Here is a 22,357-nt window from a genome sequence, read left to right on the forward strand (position 1 = left end):
ATGTGCAAGGAATCACATACACACATGCACAATAACGAATGTATTGTATTTATTTTTCATTATCCTTCACCTTCCCTAGAAACCTCGGTTTTCCCCCACAGCTCTTTGCTAGTAGTCATCTTTCCCTCCCTCGATCCCTCCTGGAACAAAGGTGAAGGGCACAGAAAAGAGCAGATGCAGGAGGTAAAGAGAAGGAGACTCTAATGGTGATGTTTTTCAATTGGGTTGATTTATGGCTGGCTGTTACCATTATTTTGCCATTTACTCCGGCAGACTGGAGGAACCATGGCTGGACAGCTCAACCCGGAGGGAGGGAGGGGAAGAGAGTGATGGCAAACACCAGAGCAACAGGAAAGGTATGGCAGGTATAGGGAGCAGCGGAGAAAGATGCAGCCATGCTTTCAAATTGAAGACAACCAGGGCAGAGAAAGACGGCAGAGAATAAAGGAATAAAAGGTGTGAGTGTGAGAGAGATAACGAGAGGAAGAGGAGAGAGCAGAAGGGGCTTAATGAATGTAAGGCAATAACAATGAGGTGAGGTAAATTGTCCATTAACTCAAGGGTTTCTCATGCGTGTGTGTTGCCTGACCATAACATTCCAATTTAGCAGGTTACACTCGGATGCTTCCTGACCGGAGACATGCAAAAACGTCTTTAGGGCGCAGAGTTAGTCTGAAGTGAGACAGAAGAGGGGCGATTGAGATGGACCGATAAGACGCAAAAGTAAACTGTGACAGAGGAAAGAATGGAGGAGGCAGGAGAGTAAGACAGAGTGAGCGAGATGGAGGAAATGTAGTGGTGAAGGAGAGTTAAGGGGGGAGATAGGGAACTGTAGGGAGGAAATAGTGAAAGTTGAGAAAGCGAGCAAGAGGAGGAGAATGGATAATTCAACTGGAGAGGAGGAAATTCACTGGGGGATGGAGATACCATCAGTTCCTCAGATGCGGAGGGAGATGGCCACAGCACAGGGACAGGATCGAGATTTCAATACAGCCCCGAAAAGAACAGAGAGCGCCACATTATCACACAGCAAGAAACACAATTATTACTTTCGACAGCCCCTGAGAGAGTGGAAGGGAAAACAAAGAGTGAGCCCGGGCAGCCGCAAATGACACAACAATTTGGTGGCAGAAGAGGGGCTGCGCTGGATGGGAGGTTAATCCATTTTAATTGGCCGGTGCAATCACAGGGTGCGATGAGGGAGATAATGATAGAAAGGACAAAACGACTTCCAACTCCGACGCAGCCTAACCAGCCAAATTGAGTCTGTCACATCAACGTCATTGGAGTGATTCAACGATGGATACCAAATGTCACATATCAATTAATTTTTAATGAGCTGAACAAGTGCACAGCAGGAGATAAGGCACCTCGTCCTATGCAGAATATTTGATGATGGCGGTGTGAGAGGATAGTGACGGCAGACATTTGGCGACATTTTCCGTACAGCAAACCAAACACGATGGGACACCTGTCATTAGCACTTATAATGAGTCCGTTTTGCTTTCTAACTAGCTTGTGGTGCCGTGACAGGAAGAGCCACACACTCTGCTTCTGCACCTTTAGCCAATAGCATGACGTATAGAATTATACTTCCTGCCCAATGTCTTGGCAGAGGGGATAACATTTATTTGGCTTCGATGGTCTGAGCAGTTTTGACAGATGTCAAGTTGAAATGATGAAACATGTCAAGAAATTATCAACAGTTCAAAGACTCTACATGAGTTCAGCCAAAAAAAAAGAAATACAAGGATGAGTGTTTACATACAGTCTGGTTTATGCTTTGAGTGTTTATGAATGTGTGTGTGCCCATGAGTGTGTGCAAACTGTGCATGTACGCATGTGTGTGTGTGTGTGTGTGCGCACCTGTGTGTATGCAGTCTGTTTGTTTGCATGTTGCCAATGTGTGTAGAAAAGGAAGAGACACATACACACACACATAAAAAGGATTAGCTCACTATTATGGAGGAGCTGTCAGATGCCTATAAGACCAAAACACATTTTCCCTCCCATCTCCCTTTAACCGATGTTGTTTAATCTCCAACCCAATCCGCCTCAGAAAGACTTAGAGGCTGTTACTGATTCCTCTAATGCTTTCAGATCAACCTTATGCTCTGACATGTATTCACTGCACTGGAAAAAAAATATTCTGAAAGTGCAACCCCCCCCCCACAAACAAAACACATATTGAAAGGCAGTGGAAACTGTGTATTTCACCCTGATTGATGCAGGCTATGCAGAAGGTTATTCATAACCAGCAGCCTGCCTCACTGGAGGCAATCAAACTCCTGCAAGTACATTAACAGTTCACCAGGCACGCTTTCTAATCACACCACCGCTGCACCGGACTGCAGTGGCTTATACGGTGCTGGTTCATGTTCTCAGCCTTGGGGGGGGAGTACTGGGTTGATTTCTGAGTGCCTATAGATGAGTTATGATTCGAGAAGGAAGAGCTCAGAGAGTTACATAATTTGCACTATCGTTATCAGCAGTAATAAGACATTATCACCAGTTTGTTTCCGGCATCTGACAGAATGTGAGACCTATCCCTTCAAAATGGCATCGCACTCTGGAGATAATGGGGGTTTTTTTCCTCAGAAATGCGCTGACAACATAGTGTCATTAGGTAGCTGACAAGACAATTGGTAGGCAATTTTGAAATACTGAGCATTGGTTGCATAATAAAGTAAAGCACATGACCTCAGATGTTTTTCGTGTCTATGTGGTGCTCTTCAGCTCTGTGGAATTTTCCTGTATAATAACTCTCCTCGTTCTTCCTCTTTGGCATGAACAGACGAACATAAGGGTTAAAATGATAAATACCACCAGATGAACTCACAGGAAAAGATCGCGGCCATGGTTGTTTTATCAACATCGCCTCTCAGTCTCTAATGAGCCTCACACCTTCAGCCTCGCTTTGCTTGAAAGCGAATATTTCTCATGTTTATTCAACATATGCCAATACAGGCCACTTCAAAAGATTGACCGGTTGGCACTTTCAAGACAGTTGCTCTCCTCCTCGCTCTCTCTCCCTCTTCCTGAGTTACAGTAGCTCTCCTTCGGGCCAGCCTGCTGCACCTGTCTCCCTGCCAAGACTCGAGCTTTATTTACCGTAAAGCTTTCATACAGATAAACACAGCAACTCAGCAGCTGTAGTGCACGTACGCTCGTACACACGCACACACGCTTGTGCACTCTCACACTCAGATTTTGGCTTATGATCAGAGCAAAACAAAACACGCTCGCCTGCTGTGGGCTCGCCTGTTTGTTTGATTCCCGTCTTTCTTTTTTCGTCGATTGCTCTCGCTCTACACCTTCGCCCGTCTTCTCACCTCGTTCTCGTCTGCTCAACGTCCAACCTCCATCTTCCTACTCGCCGGGCCCCTGCATTCCCGTGAGAAAGCAGCGGCCTGCGCTCGAGGAGGTGGTCTGAGGAGGTGGAGGCTGAGGGGAAGGATACAGCACCTCACCCCCTCCCCTCTTGACGGCTAATCGATGTGTTTGGGTTTCCCCCTGTGGCTGTGGCCCAGGAGGCCTGAAAGCTGAGCCCCGAAAGAGCTTCACCACTTCCTCCACGGGGGCACAGAGAAAACCAGCCACCCTAAGCCTGGTAGATTAGCAAACCACCCGAGGATTTTACACCTTTCTGCTGAGCTATCGCTTCCTATCTCCTCTCCCCCCCAGCCCCCTGCCGCCAACATCCCCTCACAAGAAAAGCCTTGGAGGATGTGGTAATACACACAGCCTTTTCTCTTTATTAGCATATTTCTGAATTTGGGTTTTCTTATTAAAGTGGATTATTGTACAACAGTGTTTTAATATCAAAGCCATTGAGAGAGAGTAAATCAGGTTCCTGTTTTAATGGAGCAGCCGCCCTTGAAAAAAGGAGCCCTGTGCATTCTCTGCTTCCCAGCAACACTGAGTGAGACGGATACATGGAGGCAGCAAAGATGATGGCCCACAGGTAAGCATTTAGATGAATTAAACACACACACACACACACACACACACACACACACACACACACACACACACACACACACACACACACACACACACACAGACACAGACACACACAAAGACAATTACACACATTGCAACCGTCCAAACGATACTATTGATCTCTGCGGCAGCATGGCCCGACAGCCCTTATTGCCAAATGAAAACAAAGGCTGCATGTACAGTGCTGACACACACCATCAGTCACACACAGCCTGCAGTCACAATGATTACATGCTGTATGTAAATCCATTGAGCAATAAGGCAGGTTATCCCCTTTTGAGGCCCCGTTGTTATTAACATAGACAGGATATGTGCCACGGGCCAACTGCTCACGACTGATTATGTCCCATTGAGAGAAGATGGCGAAATTGGAAAATGGTGATATCAGGAGGTGGGGCGACGTAAAACTTCAGGCAGTGCAAACGACGGCTGTGCTCCTGTTTGTTTAGGCCTCATTAGCTGCTGCGGCCAAAGGTCTGACATTGTCAGGTAAACAATGAATCTTCACTGGGGAAACAACATATATCTGTTAATTAGCTCCCAGGTTTGGATTTGGATTTCCAACAAAATGTGGTCAGATTACGAGGCCAAAATCTTATTTTCTGATGCATTGTTCAGATTGTTCTCATCTTTATTGTTACAGCTGCAGTGTCTAATGTGACGGGGTTCGTTTGTGGTTCTGACACTGAGAATGAACTCCCAACTGCAGATCCCCGTAGCACAAAACAGTGCTTTCCCATCTTTCAGCTCATTGTCTTGGCTTTACTGTTGATTCACTCCCATCGCTTTCAGCACACAGCTGTTTACAACTAAAAAGCATTAAAACCCCAGTGCACACTACCTGCCTGGCATTAAACAGACAAAGTTAGTGACAAGCTGGTGAACACAGCGGACCATTTAGCAGCTAAAAGGCTGGATACTTCCCCCAGGAGCTGGTGTAGAAAAAAAACAGGTCTAAAAGAGAGTGAACGTAGGTCTTTTATTCATCATTTGGCCAGATGGCTCTGACTGAATGATACAGTTCCTCTGTTGCTATACTGTGTAATGAAATATGTAACTGTTTGATGACATGTTCACCATATAAACTTGGTGAAGCGATGATGTGGCAGTGTTGTATTTAGAGCTTCGCCGCCCCACGTCGCAAGAAAGTCTGTCAGTTGAGGTTTAAATGCTATTCAATAAAATAAAAGTCAACATAACACCTCTGTTACATTACACCAACAATATATTCCTAATCCCATCCCACTAATACCCAGTGCTTCACAGCTTGAATCCAGCAGTTGAGACACACTATGTGTTGTGTCCCAAGTTACCCTGCTGACTTTCTTATATTATTATCAGCCGGTGACTTCTATCATCTCATTCAGCCTCGGCAGACAGCGGAGCTGAGGCTGGCTGCAGGTGCTAATAGACTGGCATTGCCTGTGTGAATCAGAGGAGTTTGTTCTCTCGGCCTGGATCAAAGACTGTTTCATGAGCAGCCTGAAATCCTCCGTGCCTCTCAGCATGACCACAGCTCCACTTGTGTGAAATACATTGATTCTGGCAACCGCCACACACCAACCTACACGCCTCTATCCATGACATCGAAGGAATGCGTAGATGAAACCAATCACCCCCCACCCCCCACCCCACACCCAGCTGTACCCCGGGGGATTCATCTCAGGTATAACTCACATATGTGCAGCACAACACGGCTCTCATCTTGACAGATCTCGCCCACACAACATTTATATCACACGTAACAAGCGCTGTATGTGCATCAGCATGGCACACGCATGCACATAAATACACACATGCTGCGTCAGATGTTCATGTATCAACAGCAGACACACACAATAAGCTCACATATGCTAACAGCTTGTCAATATTTTGAGTCTGAATGCGGTTCGTCACGTGCCCATGTGGCATATGGTGCTTTGTGTTTGAGGAAAAGTCACTGTAGCACAAGTAGATTCATCGAAAGGCACGAGTGGAATGACTGAGCAAGTGAATGTAGCTCAGGAGGAGCTGAAATAAACACTGGTCAAACAGCTCTGTGGAATAAATCAAGTATCACAGAACCAGAAACAAAAAAAAATGTTTTTCATTTCAACTGAGCCTCTTGGATGATGTGCTGCTTGTTCAGCTTAAGTGGAGAAGAAAACTAACGCCCCCAGGAAGGTGTTAAACCATTTAAAGAGTTACTTTTCTTTGGTGAAGAATTTTTACTTTATGTCACGCTCACCTCCATATGAGCTTAAGTGCAGTCAACACTCCCTTCCCTGGGCGTCTGCTATTGTTGGAAATCTGAGCTGATCTGAAAGTTAAACCTCAAAAAAAGGCGACGAAGCGGATAATATGCTTCTATTTCATGACACGTCTGTGAATGCGGGTGCAGCAGGGGGCAGTGGAGGGGGTTGACATCGCAGCCAAGTTTTGTCTAAGCAGAAGAAAAAAATGCTGCCATATTTTCCATATACCCAGCGCACATTTGTGAAATTCTAAAGTCCATAAAGCCACAAATGAGTTCATTAATCACATCTGCTATTTTTTTTTAAAATTTGGTTATAATGACATGATATGAGGCCATTTGGAGTATTGAGTTTCATTGAGTCAATTAAATATTCAGCAGTGGAAAATCAGGCTGTAGCCCATAATCAACGGCTGCATCACCGTTTGAACCGAGCCAGCTGAGCCAGAAAGGACTTGCATGTTAATACAAACCCCGATTGGCGGACTCACAATCCCAAAATAACAACACACAAGACTCTCAGTGCAAAATATATATATCATGACTAAACGTGACCTTAGACTCCATTATACTGCATCATAATTCAATGTCCAGTATCAGTGGACCACAGTTCAAGATGTTTGCAATTGTTAATGACTGATGGAAAAACTTGAGGCGGAAAAAGTGCAAGAGAAAGATTAATAATCCGTTGAAAGGTAACAGGCTTCTACCTGTTTTAAAGATTCTTAAAGAGGGCTTGATGTATCTGCTAGTGACTTGACAAAGTTTAATTTAATTGGGACATTTTGTACCGACATTTCAGAATCTTTATTTTCTATGAATAATTCATTTTCTATTTTAAAGAATAAATTGCGGTGTAATAATCATAACTCTTAGCACTAATGTTTCCTTCTGTGTAAGGGAAGACGAGTCTATTGGCAACTGGCAAGAACCTTAATTATGAACAAAATGTCGAATGAAAAATGACCACACTTGTGTAAAGAGGAATTTCACCAAAAGTGAAAGAGCCCAGTTATCTTAAGGTAGATTTTCATTAGCTGCAGATGAGAGCAAGTTTCATCATGTTCTACATGAGGAAGAGATCTATTTTTTATAGGATTCAAGTGGAGTGGCACGGTGGTGCAGTGGTTAGAACTGTGGCCTCACAATCAGAAGGTGTCCAGTTTGAATTCCTGCTCATGTCCAAAGACATAGGGATTGGGGTTAGGTTAATCGGAGACTCTAAATTAACCGTGTATGTGAATGTTGGATAATTGATGAATAGATGACAATCCTGGAGATTTTGAAGACAAAGTACATTTTGGAAAAAGTTTCAGAAGATTATATTTTGTGATGGATTATATCTGTAGATACTGGGAGATGAGACTGTTCTTTGTTTGTATTGTAATGTTTTGTTTTTCGGACAAATCTTGCTTCAACTATTGCGACAGTATATTTGTTGAAGGTCCATGTGGACCCCGCACTGTATGGATATATCACACAATAAACAATGTATTACACTGGTGGAATCAGAATCCACTTTATTGGCCAGGTATCGTTGTGCATACAAGGATTTCGACTCCTGTTTCCATTGGCTCTCAATCTGGTTACAGTCCAGTGAGAAGCACAAGGCAGCCGAGCATGAAAAGTCAAAGTTAGTGCTGTTGATGAGCTAAAGTTCTTCCATTTTGTGAACCATTTTGGTCGAGAGCTGTGTTCGAACCCTCAGCTCTCTCTTTCAAACCTGATGCTCCACCAACCAAAATCTAAAACAGTGCATTGAGCAGACTGTTGGATGTTCAGCGTTCCTTCACTAATGAAAGTTATCATGTTGGAGTTGCAAAATGTGGAACAAATTTAAGAAAACAGCAAAAGCATGAGAGAGTGAAGAGCAGAGGCAGCCGCCAGCCATCATGCGGAACAAAGAAAGAGTGCATTCAAGTTGAAATGATATCTGAGCTCATTTTCAAAGAAAAGACCGAGTCCACTGTCTTTTAATGACCTCAACAGACAGCAGCGATACCTGTAGAAATCATGACAAGTACCATTAGTATAGTGTGATTTTAAATGCTGCTCAGGAGGAGCAGCGGTGAAACATTGAAATGTAAAACAGACTCACCAGACCAAGGCTGACAAAGCTGTTACCTGAACCACTTGTGATCAATTTCTCATACTGAAGCACATATGTAGAATTGTAACAGAGTGGTTGAACAATGCGAGTCGGCTTCCAGACTTTAACCTGATACTGTCGTCAAACTGTTCCTCTGGGTTTTAAAACATCTCCACCAAAGGTGCTCCCCAGACAGATACACGTATCATTTCAATATACTGTAGTATATAATTTATACCAGGATGACCGACAATAATTGAATTTCTGATCAGCACAGTCACCCCTGAAATATGTCCTCGCCATTCTATATCGCAAGTAAAATAAATTAAACCAGAGGCCATTTTCAAGGCCAGCGACGATTTTCTCAGACAGTGCAAACTTGCCATTTTTGATTACCTGAAACAGAAATACCAGAAAAGTTATTAACTTCAATCTTTCTGCATAAGCACTGCAAGCTACACATGCATGTGATAAGAGCAGTATAATTCACTCTTTCTAACTCTTTCTATATTATCATATAAATTCTATAATATACATATCAATCAATCCGCGTATTGAAAACAGGATAGTGAAATACACCTCTGTTTGCAAAGTTGAGGAAACAGATGTGAATATGTAAAGTTTAGCAGTCAGACTGTATTTGGCCTAATTAGAAAGTGTTTTCTATTCTGTTTTAATAACATGTGATTTGATGTTAATTCTGCCCACAGGAGTCGGCTTTGTGTGTACACGCGTTTCACTGAATACAACAAGTGAACGAGGCGAGCTGTGACGACCGCAGCTGAAGCTTAAAACATGATGAGCACAGTGACATAAGCAAACCCTCTGGTAAGAATCAAGAAATTGACAGGCTTAATGAGCAGTCATTCCACCATGAAAACAACACGCAACACTACCCAGAATGCCTTTCGCCCAGCCTTGCCATATTCTCTTGGGGAAAAGTCCTGAAGTGACCTGGGATCAGGCTTATCAGCCTTTGTCACTTACACACTGACACAAGGCCACAGCGATCCAGCAGCGAAGCATTATAGCCATGACTCTCTGAGCCTCTGCCAGCCGGCTGATTAGGACGAGCCAGGTCTGATCACCTGAGCCTCCGACCGTATTACAATTACACTGACGGAGTGGAGACCTTTTCTACTAATGCTAACGCAGAAGAGTGTCACTGCCGTCCTTCGTGCTATCCTGGGTCTAACTCCAAATACACAAAAACTGTTTAAGTAACTGTACGTGTATACAAACAATCACACTTCCACCCGATTCACACACATTATACACATTGCTTTTATCTTCTTGCAATCCGATCTTAATGACTCCATTAACTGGGAGGCCATTAGCAGCATTCACTTTATGGCCAGCCAAACAGCCCAGCCGGGAACACATTACGGAAAGGGCATGTGTGTCCTAATGTCCACTTCTTGTCACCGTCCTCACACACGCGCGCGCACACACGCTCATACTCTCACTCAATCTTTTCCCCAAGGCCAGCTAGCCTGGAGCAAGCAGGAGTGGACAAACGACTAAGCAAACAGGGAGATTTTTTGTGCTCCATTAGGCAATGAGGAGCAAAGGTTTAGTGCAGCAGCAGAGTCTCGAGCTGGTGGTCAAGCGGCTGAGGGTTGAAGGCAGATGAAACTGAAGTGCTGCTCGGTGTTAGAAGAGATCTCGTATCCCAAATTAGCCCGGCTCGCTTTGGAGCAGTCGCTGTCTGAAACACTTGAGGGATGAACTGTCATGCGAGAGGCATTGGGGGGGAGAATAGCGGCAGCCAGTCACAGCAATGATGCGACAAGAAAATGATGGATTCAGCGTTGATAACGATTATCTGCTGTAACTGTACATGATGATCTTTTCAGGAGGGTTAAACATTTCCCGCTACATTAAAGCACAGCTTATATAAAACAGCTGCTGACCACCTCTGACGATAGAACAGATGCTCGCACCAAAGAACTGTAAAATGATTAATGATGCAAAACGGTGTGACATTGTGCATTTGTCCAAACAATAACATGAGAGGGAAATGATTATGGAACAATAATGTCAGGCACGAGAGAAAAAAAAAGGGGGAAATAAAAATCTGAACCAGCAATTAGTAAATCTAACCCTGAGGGGAGATGCGATCACTGATCTGAAAGAACCTAACCGGTACAAACAGGGGCAACGGGAAGCTCAACATGAAAGATCGTCTTATGAGCCATATGCATTTCTGCCACAGTTTAGACCGAGTGGAGTGAAATGATTGGAGTGTATTGTACCAGCACAGCATACTGCCGCTGTGAAAAGATTTTTAAAGAGTCACACAAACGTGAAACTGATAATTTGGCACATCTTCTCCATATCGCCTCTGTGTTTCTGCATGTCTGGACTCACTGAGCGGAGTGCATGCCTTTCAACATGGATGCTTTTTGACTGGAGCTGTACGGGTTCTTCACTGTGACTCACACAGTTACTTTGTGACCATGGGGGCTCGGCTGGGAGCGCCTGGGATCAGAGTTCATTCGATGTCACCGAAGCAAATGCTCTTCATGACATGTACATGGAACCTCCAGTAGATGACAAATGTGCTGCACAGGAACAGAAACCGAAATGAATGGATGCCAACCCTGAGTGGTTTCGGGCTGTTTGACGTTTTGTGCTGTGTGTCATAATTCATTGATTTCGTTTTTGTGCCCTCAGCTCTGGTTTGTTATTTGTTACTCTTACACTACACTATCATGCTAAATGCATCTTTTCTGTTCCCTGCTCCAAGCTAATCTTTAGCTCGACGGGCAAATGGTTGCTCCTGCTGAGAGGAAAATGGAGATACTTCATATCTAATGGTTTGAACCAAGCCCAACCCTGATATTACTGCAGTTGGTTTCAGACGGTTGTTCTTTACTTCCGCTGAGCAGCACTGGACAGTTGCTGCCGCTGCCTGCTTGTTTTGCCCTCTCTCTCTCTCTCTCTCTCTCTCCCTCTCTCTCTCTCGAGGGGAGGAAGACCATTTATCAACGACCAGAAGAACACGTATCGATGTGTTACATAGCCTGGGAATTCAGCTTTTATTACACTTTAAACTGCAAGGTCAACTTGGCAGGAATCTGTGTCAAAGCTGTCAAGCGCAAAAACATGAAACAAATAGCCCACCCAGAGGACACGGAGTAAAACATTGAGATAAGGGGCGTACATCTCACCAAGAGACCCTTGGTTTATGTTTACACATGTGATATCGAGTAATATACAGAGAGGTGTCCCTGTTCACTTGCCCCTTTGGAGCTGACGGTGCAAAAGATAAGACAAGAAAATGTATAGCATGTTACTGATCATCCATAGGAGAAGAAAAAATCTGGACCAGAGTTATTTTTCCACCAATATTGTTTATGGCCACTTGTCCCCATCTCTTTCTTTTACTCAGCGACGAGCAGGGAAACCATGTTGTGAAGCGCGGCCTCTCGTGACGCTGTAATGTAGTCAGTGCTGTTGAGCCTTTGATGCCATCATATGCCACTGCTCCTCCTCCCTTCTCTGGGCTCTCTGACAGTGACAAAGGGGATCGGCAGCAGTGTGTTATCAGTGTGCAGCTGCAGTAATCGTATTATTTAGTAATCTTAATTCTGAGTGGCTGACCAACAGTGTGAACAAAGCAGGGCCTTGCTAAGCCCATCAGAGTGCTCCCATGGAGCAGAGGTCTTTTCCTGCTCCACGGCCCCTCTAGACCCACAAGCTCCCTTTCCCCTCTCTGTTTCTCACCCTCCCTCCTCTATATGTCCTCCTCTCTGTTGCTTTTCTGTCTCACACTCACTCACCCCCCGCTTCTCCTCTTCTTCTTCTATCTCCAGAATGTCAGTCTCTCTCCCTCGCTTTCCCTCTTTCCTTCCTTTTTTTTTTTCTCCACCCTCCCCATCTTTCCGTCTCCGTAACGCCCTGAGCTGGGAGTTTGTGTAATGGCGTTATTCACAGTTCATTGGTCTGTTTGAAGGGACTATCTTGATTGAGCGTCTCCCGGTGCAGGGGCCTGGTGACTGTGGGAGTCTATAAAGATGTGGATGTGTCCGTGGAGATAGATGGCCTTAGCAATATGCAGGACATTGCAGAGGCTAGCTCGCCATATAGACTTGTATTCAAGGAAACACATAGGGAGATAAAAAGAGGCTGAAAGAATATGCAGCTGGGGCATAATGCTCAGGGCATTAGATGTGAAATGGAGTCAACAAAGAACTAGTCAGAGAATCAGAGTCTCATTCTCATTAGCTGGTTCACCCTCTTCAGTTTCAGACCCCCATCCCCTCTCCATCTCACCCTAATGAATGCAAGTACACTGACACAGAACCAAAAACTGCTCTGAGAAGCAAAAATACTCACCACTAATTAGTTCAAATTAACCTCAGGACCAATATGAAGGCTTGTGCACACAGACATACACAGAGAGAAAGGCACCTCCCTTTCCTCTTTCTGACACCACTCTGATGCTGTTGTAAGCTTGGCTGTAAGATCAAAATCTCTTTCTTTGGCGGAAATACACACATACACACACACAGACAGACAGACACAGACACACACAGACACACACACACACACACACACACACACACACACACACACACACACACTCACAAATTGCCTGGAGCAGAGGAAAGCAAATCCGCTGCGAAAACCAATACTTCAAAAAAACGGACAACGTCTGTGTTCCCGCATGAGGTGAATGCAGGGTAATGACATGCAGTGAACATGTGAACACACAAACACATACACACACACACACACACACACACTTGCAGAAAAAAGGAGAGAGAGTCCTACTTACGGAATGAATCAGATGGTATCAGAAGCTCTGTGCCATATTATTGCTGTAGTGGTGAGTCAACACAGGCGTTGAGATCTGAGGCCACAGGGTTTCAGCACTTTTAGCCGAGCAGGGGCTGCTGCTGGGGGGGGGAGTCAGTGGGGTTCACACTGTATAGCTAGAGGAAACCTAGGGGATTCCAGTGTGTATGTTCAGATGGAGGAAATTAATCCCTTTAAGATCAAGGCAGGAAAATCAACAATTGAGAAAAAAGAGAGGTTCAATTCTTTGTACAATGAGGGATTGAATGGGCCAGTGTTTTTCTTCCCTCTGTCTGTTTTAAAGCCCCAAAAAAAATAAAAAATAAAAATAGCAAGAGTCCGACTTGACAGAAAAGAAAGGAAGAGGTGAAAAATTAGTCAATCAAAGTAGGTGTCCATCTTTCCTTTTACGCTGTCTCTTTCTGCTTTCCTCTTTCTGCCCACCTCTTGTTTTCCTCAGGATTGCGCAGGGGCCTACGAGCAGAGGAACACCGGCATCAGAAAAACCAATCACCTCGCCAGACGACGAGAGAACATAAAGGAGTAAATGACAAGCAGATGAGGGGGAGGATTTTCAACACCTGCTCTCTCTCTCTGTTTCTCCCTCTCTCTCTCCAACCTGTATTTCCTCTCTAGTAACAGCCCCCTCCCTCCCCACCTGATTTTTTAGAGCATGGGGTTGCCACAGTAGAAAGTGGATGCAGAGGAAGTGAGATTCTCCAGCAAGTACAAACACGGGGACGCTCCTCTTCTTCCTTTCTGTCTTTCTCGCCTTCTCTCTGTCTTTTCCTCACACACTGCATGGAATGACAATGAATCTCATGCTGTCGACTGTGCCGGCACTGGATGTCTGCCTGGCTCTCTGCCTGACACTTGGAATCGGCTGCGTCTTCCTGTCTGTCTGTCGAACTGGCCTCAGCGCTTGTCTGTCATTCAGTATAGCTGTCTGTTTACCAGGCCATCCCTCAGTCTGTCTCCCTGCCAAACACTAAGATGCAGACCAGGCAGGTGCAGGGGGTCATAACCCAACTGTGCTGCTCAAGTGCCCCCCCTGGTGTAAATCCTGACCCCTCCCCTACACATTACGCTAACTAGCCTCCGACACGACGCAGACGAATTAGAAAGAGAATCGAAGTCTCGGGGAAGGTTTCCAACAATCCCAGTAATTCTCAATCTTTCTTTTCTTGTCTTTGCTTCTTTCTCTCTACCTGTATCACTCTATTCTTCTGCTCTTTCTTTCTCCTCGATGCCAGTCTCCTTGCTCGTTATCTATTCTGGACAGTCTGTCCCTCTTCACTCTCCGTCAGAGAGGGATGAAGGAGAAGAATGGAGCTGCTTTATAATGTATTTTTCCACAATGCGTGAGAAAGATGGTAAAAAAAATATGGGATGATGAAGAGAAGTTGTTGTTTTTTTAATTGTTCGTTTGAAAAAAAAAAAAAAAAAAGTACAAGCCTTCCTCTCTGACAATTTAGAACAGAAAGCCTCTGGAGAGGGGATTTTTCAATTACTCGCTTTTGCCCACAAGCCAATCTGGCAAAGTTGCCCAGCTCTGAGGAGTGCACAAAAGTGTGGTGATCTCAAAAGGATATCCGGTCGATAAATCCGGACATGTCCAAAAGCTCCATACCATTGCTCAAGCATCACTGCAGTCCTATTTTCATTTCTTGCGAAGACGCTCAGTTGTGCGCTCAACAGGTTGATTTGTTTGTAGTGGATTCCTCTAAGACTTGTCACCGTCTGCTTTTCTCCACTTCCTGTATGCAGCCTCTGGTGTCACTGAATGGCCTGTTCAACCTCAACTCTGCAGGCTGAGCCCTCGCTGGGATGGTTCAAGCTGATGTTTGGAGTCGGCGGAGGCAGTTAGGTGTGGAAAGCTAGTCGCTGGAGGGTGCATGTTGGCTTCCATGTTGCCCATTTGGTGTCCATCTCTGCAAGTCCTCAGATCTGGAAGGAGAGGTAGAGCAGAGGCAAAGTAGAGGGGAGAGAGAGGGGAGAGTGCGTGAAAGGTTAGCATGGTGACATTTGTGTCACTCTGCCTTATCGCATACGTCATTCTCCTCCTTGTCACTCTCCGCCCTGCCTGTCGTCCCGCTGTCTATTCCGTCCTTGTCACTCTTCCTCCCGACTTTGCTGCTTGTTTGCTCCTTCCTCCTCTCGCTCGCTCTATCATTTGATCCTTTCTCACTCTCCCAACAAGCTCATCTCCAAACACTGCACCACCCCTCCCCATCGTCACATCTCTCTTCTGTTCCCTCCATCCAATTTTACATCTGCACCTTTCATCCAATCATTTTCTTTCAAGTCTTTTTTCCTTCGATTCCAAAGTTAGCCGTCCATCACACAGCACAGTATCCAAGACGTGATGCATGTGAGGGAGCACAGTGAAGCAGCAAGAGACCTCTCACTGGTAAATGTGCCTGAGGCCGGTGGAGGACTGCAGTCCAGGTTCATAGGTACAAGACACACATGACTGATGTCCACCAGGGCTGTCACTTTAATTCCAGATTCAAATTTGTATTTGAATGTGGAAGAAAGTTTAATATTCATGATCTGATCTAATTCAAACTGACGAGAGTAGAAATAGGTGTCTGTCTGAACTATTGCATGGTCTACTGCCCTCAGTTGTTGTTTTCTTTACTGGAGCAAAGAGGAGAAAACTCGTGAGCCATGCTGACTGGATAATTAGGACACCAAAACATGAGACGCACAGGGAGTAGGTTACCTTACTCTAATATTCAAGTGAGGCAGCACAAATGAACAGAACAGAGTAAATTCTGACTAATTTCAACATTAGACTATATAGGCTGTGCTCAAATTACAGTAGTTACAACAAATGCTGCTTGTTAAACTTTTTGAATGGACAGGATTGACTTTGTCTTAGATGGATTGAGAAAACGCACAACACAAGGATTATAGTTACAGTTTTAATTAAATTAGAATAATAATAAACTTACTGCTCGAGATGTCTTATTTAAAAGAAGCATGCGTGTCTTTATTAATTAATTAACTTAATTCCTTATTTATGTGTCCATTGTTCCAGGGATACTGCAACAAATTCAATCTTTTAATGAAAGAATAAGCTGCTTTATTTAAAAAAATCATAACATAAATACAAAATAAATAGTAGAATTTAGAAAAGCATTGACGAAAACATACTAGAGAGGTCTCTTAACTTTTTAATATTGCAATGCATTACAAACTGATTTTGGATAAGCTAAGTTTTCTCATGTGTTTCAGACAGTATTTGAGATGGGATGTTATTGTGCTCTCGTGTATTTAATCTATGTTTAAAAATTTACCTTTTAGGAGTCGGAACTGATCTGATTAAGTTCTTACTTTGATCAAATTTTTAGCTCCGCAACACATTTAGTCACAATTATGTATCCTTCTATTTTGTGCCAAGACATCCCTTCAAACGAACAACGTTCCAGACAGACAGTGATGCCTGCAGATGACAGATGGCAAAACCAATTTTTACCTGAGCTAAGACAGATTCCTGTTGAGTTTCCTCTTTTTTCTTCTTCATTTCTTAATATCTCACGCCTACTTTACTCAAAAAGCTCTCCTCAATCTAAAGATAGCAGCAAGAAGTCAAATCTCAGCAATCCAACAGGTAGTCTCACCTCTGTTACTATGCAACAGTTTGCACCTGTTGAATATGAAAGAGTCATTATTTCTGAATTCTTGATCACAGCTCGCCACTGAGTGATGAATGCCTTCTTAATTTAGAAGAGAGAGGAGAAAGCATGGGTTTCTCTAAAAGTAGATGTCATTATTATCTCTTTTAAGAGAACAGAACAAAATCATTAAATCGGTTTGGTGACTCGTTCCTGTTTCCCAGAGTCCACTGAGATGATGTTCCATTTAAAATGAAACATTAGAGGCCATTCAGTGTATCAGCTCCAATCAATGGCTGTGTGGATAGATATGACCTTCCTGTGACACCCATATCCTCCTGGGACCAGTTAGGAAGAGACCATGTGTGTATTTGGCTCAATAGTTAGGTTAGTGCTCAGCATCCGCCAGTGTGTGAGAGTGTGTGTGAGTGTGTGTGCATGTACGGGCATAGCCTTTGTTGGCACCATTAGCACACTATTGTGTCGCAGGTGTGAAAAGACGTAGGTGGGTGTGAATTAGTGTGCAGAAGGTATGTCAGCGAGCAATGGAGAGACGGAGGTGCGTTCAAAATGAATAGTGTGTGTGTGTGTGTGTGTGTGTGTGTGTGTGTGTGTGTGTGTGTGTGTGCATATATGTATGTGTCACAGCTGTCACGCCTGAAGCAATTAAACACACTGATCTACAACACAACCTTAGGTTCCACCAATCCGACACACCGAGGCTGAACACATACCTCTGCCCTCCCTGCATTGTGTCATAGTCGTGCACACATAAAATGCTATAAAAGAGAGAATGATTGACACGGACACAGTCAACCTCACACATACACACACATGCACAGCATCTCCAGTCATTGCCCTTGTCAGGCAAGAGACTCAGAACATCTTCGGTGTGTCTGAATTCAAACAGAATATAGAGAGGAGATCGAAGAGACCAATAGCAGGATGGAGGCGAGAAAGGGGGGGGGGGGTGACACAGCCAAAGTGGGCAAGGGAGAGAGGGAGCCAAAGAGGGAGAGGGGGGAGAAGGGGAGAAGGGGGGGAGAGACGCAACAAATTGAAGTGAGGCATTCAGATTCCATCCAAATCCATCAAAGCGGACAGGCCTGTTTATGTCTGGATGTGGTGGTGGGGTGGTGGTGGTGGTGGTGGTGGTGTGTGGGGGGGATGCTGCATGAAAAGAGGAAGGAAGGAGGGATGGAGGGAAACAGGTGGAGGAGTGGTGGGGAAGGTGGGCTGGACAGAATGAATGGGTGAAAGACACAAGGAAACGAAGGGAGAGTCCATCAGAGGTGAAAATGCTGCGAACGCCACTGCGGGTTGTTGAAGAAAGGGAGGCAGACAAAAAGACAGGAGGAACAAGAAAAGGAAAGATGAAAGAGAATGGAGAGAGGCAAAAAGCGAGAAGGAAGGAGAAGGAAGGACACTCACCCATTTCAGCGGGCTCTCCACAGGCAAGCACAATCCCTGCTCTGTGATCCCATCCTGGGGAAAGGCGCAGCGAGATCCTGGAGCTCCCTCCACTGAATACCAATGGGGCTGCTATTATCAGCTCACACACACACACACACACACACACACACCGGCACTGAGGAGGAAAGAGGCACAAACACACAGAGTCAAGTCTGAGGTTAGTTGTTTTAATAAGAAAAGAAAAAAAAGCTGTCCAGTGATGCAGATAGCAAATCACAATAGAAGACACATTGCAGCACAAGTGAATTTGCATTCCCCTCTTCCATTTTCTCCCTTTTCTCTTTCTCCATGAAAAAACCATCAGAGGCTGTGCACAAGCCAGAGGCATCAATCCACACACACACACACACACACACACGCACACACACACACTGGCATTTGCAGCCTATGTAAATACTTACTGAGCATATATTCAATCCCAGCGAGTCCCACAGTCGACTCTATTCTGACTCACAGCTCCTCGGCTTTGCGAGGGTGTTGGAGAGAAATGAGTTGTCCGCTATTTTCCCTTCAGTCCCAGTGGGCTCCTCACAGCGGTGTGTGATGCAGAGATGAAAGGATGTGAAGGCAGACTCCTGGTCCTCCCTGATGCTCCTCACATGCGGTGTACATCCAGTTCTCCTGTATCCATTTGTTGATTCAGGTCCAATCCGTGCATGCGCCTCTGCCCGTGGACTTCACTGTGATTCACCGACACGCGACGAACAGCGTTCACTTAGTCCCCCTCCCCTCTGTGTCTCTCCGGCTCTGTCTCCCCCCCCGCCTTGCTCACTGGTACACCCATACATCTCCTTGGCTTTCTCCAATCTAATCAGTGCTCTCTCTCTCTCTCTCTCTCTCTCTCTCACACTGCACCCTCCCTTCCTCCTCCTTCCCAACACCCACTCCCTTACTCTCTCTCTCTCTCTGTCTCTCTCTCTCTCTCTCTCTTCCTCCTAGGTATTTTTCTCAAAGATGAATATCAACCCACACCCCCTCACACCCCCCTTTCTCTCTGTCATTCTTTGCGATAAGCATTTGAAATAAGGGGAAAGGCAAAAAAAAGAAAAAACTGGCCATGAAGAAAACACACACACACACACACACACACACACACACACACACACACACACACACACACACACTATCTGAAACTGAAAGAGGGTGAGAGAGGGAGAGAGAGTAATCATAGGGATGTGTTACAGTCCAGGCCAAGCTGAACCACCCTGACAGAATTTGACATGGCTACATGCTCAGGGTGACAAACACTATCACACCACCACACAAATCGCCCCATACCCTGATGACACACATCACGCACTGTCACACACGTAAACATATATACATATCAACACACACACGGACACACACAGAGCAGAATCAGATGTAAACACATTGGGGCTGGCACTATGAGGCACACATTGTCTCATACACAAAAAGGGGAAGGACAGGTTAACACACACATAAAGGTGTGTGTAGTTAGATCATATGCTGCAAACAGTTCTGCATTGTTATTCTGTATTTTTATACCTGAGATATTCTCGGGTATTTGTACTTTACCTGAGTATTTGCAGACGCCTCGCACACCGAGCACTCCGACGGCTTCTGTCTATCAGTACCGTCCCTCTGCAACAGCTGGTTTTCTCAACGAGGTCAGAGCCCCCCACTGACACCGACCCCGCTCATGAACATTATGCATCACATGAATGCACACACTCCCACTTGCGCATCTTCCTCCACACAATCTGTCACATTTCCTAAATTTTCATTTTGAACATATATTTACTATATAGTTTTCTCACTTATAGATGCTTATAGTCTTTATCTTTCTCCATATACATGTTTTCTATTTTGTTGAATATTCTTCTTGTTTGTTAAATTCCCTGTATGTGTGTCTACTTGGGAATATATACAATTCTGATTCTAGTCTATGCTATGTGATTCTTCAATGCTACATCGTTTCAAAGGGAACTGTACATTTTACACCAGTACATTTATTTGGCAGCGATAATTACTGGTTAATTTGCAGATTTTAGACACTCATTTTATGGCTTTGCTGGACAGACGACCACAGATAACAGGAAATTAGGTGAGGCCCGTGCCTGGCTGGGAGCCAGACACAGTTGCAGTTTATGGTCATCACCCAACCAGCAAAGTGCTCAACTGTGTGATCTCCCTAAAAGCCATTATGGATTTTTAAGATTTACTACCCAACAATATTTAAAAATTTATCTCTACCTTCATGCAAATTGGAAAACAAAAAGCCGATCTGCATTTAATAAGCAGCTACCTAACTGAATAAAATACTGGATTTAAACATTTAGATTTTACATTTTGATATTTCTATGTTTACCGATACTTCTTCCACGACTGGGTGAACAAATGCACACATACTGTACACTCACACATTCCTGAAAATCTTCTTACCAGAGCACCCTGACACTTCATGTGGGACTCCCTTGAATGGAGCTGACATCCTCCTCACTATTTATAATGTTCACTCATATAAGGCACAGCTCCACAGCAGCATGAGCCCACTGCAAGCAGACAGCCATCTCCAGAGGAAGCCGCTCGCACTATATGATGTCACCGCCTAACTCCCATATCCTACTTCTATCACGCTACGCTGTCTCATCCTCCCCCCTAACGAGACTGGGACGCTGACCTTATGATGCCTTTGTTCCTCCCTGGTGCTCCGGTCAGTCCGAGCAGCCTTTTCAATATAGATCACCTTTTTCTTCATCTTAACCTTGCAGCCCTAATGCTCCCTTAGCATTTCATGTCCTCCAAGGATATTAAACTCAGCACAGTGTGTTGAATCATTGATTTTGTCACTCTGCATATGAGGTGGCTCTTTAATTGCTAGTGACAACACTGTGCTGCCTTGCAGTGATATCTGAAAATTACGCTTTAAAACATTTTTAAACAGGTGCAAGATTGGTGTTGGATTTTTAATGAAGCAGAATTACAACTAAATCTGCCAAGTGCTTATTACTAATGAATCCACACTGCTCTGGTTCACGCAGAAATGATGTATACGCAGCAGCATAATGTAAATGAAGGGTCGATTTGTGTCTCCCATACTAATACCCTCTGTTATAGAGCCTTTGGATACATCAACTCTGGTTTGTCCACTAAGTTGTCCCCTAATCAAGCAGGGAAGCAAATATAGTATGTGACACTGCTGAGCTGTCTCCTCCGCTCTGGTCTCAAACACCCCCCCACACCCAATGCTTCATCATGTTTTCACCTATTCACTTTGCATCTCATAAAATTATGTGCATCTCAAGATGTCTTTGTCCAGTGGGCGGACAGTGCTGGAACACCTATTACTCACTCATGCTTGAGCCTATTAGACTGCAGCCATGTCACGCCAGAGGTTCCCTTAGGCCATGTGTTTTAAAGTGTGTGTGTGTGCAGACATTGAGATATGACTGTGTCTGCATCCAACCAACTTGCAAATCTCAAATTCTTTATTTAGTCTGTGCGCACGTGGCGAGTGTGTATGTGTGTGTGTGTGTGTGTGTGTGTGTGTGTGAGTGTGTGTGTGTGTGTGTGTGTGTGTGTGTGTGTGTGTGTGTGTGTGTGTGTGTGTGTGTGTGTGTGTGTGACTTGAAGGGCCGAGCGGGCTGCGTACACAGCGTTACCCCTAGCTGTGACCCACAGCTGCAGTTTTCAGGAAGTCAGGAGGAGTCTCCGTGTGCTGTCTCTCCCATTCAATCACACACACTGACACATGCCCGCAGTGCAGTGTGTGTGTGTGTGTGTTGTCTAATTTACCTCTGGTCTAATTTACCCCTCTTCTGGTTTTCAGCACCACAGGGTGACACTGAGTCTCCTCTGCGAGAGTGACTGTCTGCCTGCATACCTCAGTCTTTTTATGTTTATACCATATACTGTATCGTGATAACCCAATGTGCAGAAATGCATTAAGGCAATTGAAATGATTACTGGTGATTAAGGCCTCACCGTGTCCACTGAAAATCTGCTGTCACTCTCTGTTTCTGTCTCACTCCTCTCTCTAAATATGCATTCAGCAGCTGTCTCTCCCTCAGCTCCATCCCACACCACTTTGCTCTTGACAAATTGATATGGAGTGCTTTTACATAACAACTACGTATCGCGCACATACACCCCAAATAACACAGCACAAATGTA

General features: G+C 44.7%; 1 protein-coding gene across 4 annotated transcripts in view; it reads right to left on the bottom strand.

Moving 5' to 3' along the window:
* grik5 (glutamate receptor, ionotropic, kainate 5) overlaps positions 1 to 18,976 on the bottom strand; it is a 78,965-nt gene extending 59,989 nt beyond the window's left edge. For 2 of the 4 annotated variants that reach the window (XM_069537322.1, XM_069537325.1), the window contains exons 1-3: positions 18,622 to 18,976; positions 18,179 to 18,335; positions 13,108 to 15,074 (exon numbers count right to left, since the gene is read on the bottom strand). The gene's annotated coding sequence lies outside the window, so the exon portion shown is untranslated. Of the gene's footprint in view, positions 1 to 13,107; positions 15,075 to 18,178; positions 18,336 to 18,621 lie in introns of those variants that run through there. The other 2 variants (XM_069537323.1, XM_020092910.2) reach the window with 2 other exon arrangements.
* Positions 18,977 to 22,357: the final 3,381 nt, after the last annotated feature.

Source organism: Paralichthys olivaceus, chromosome 13, assembly GCF_024713975.1.
Source record: "Paralichthys olivaceus isolate ysfri-2021 chromosome 13, ASM2471397v2, whole genome shotgun sequence".
Taxonomy (NCBI): domain Eukaryota; kingdom Metazoa; phylum Chordata; class Actinopteri; order Pleuronectiformes; family Paralichthyidae; genus Paralichthys; species Paralichthys olivaceus.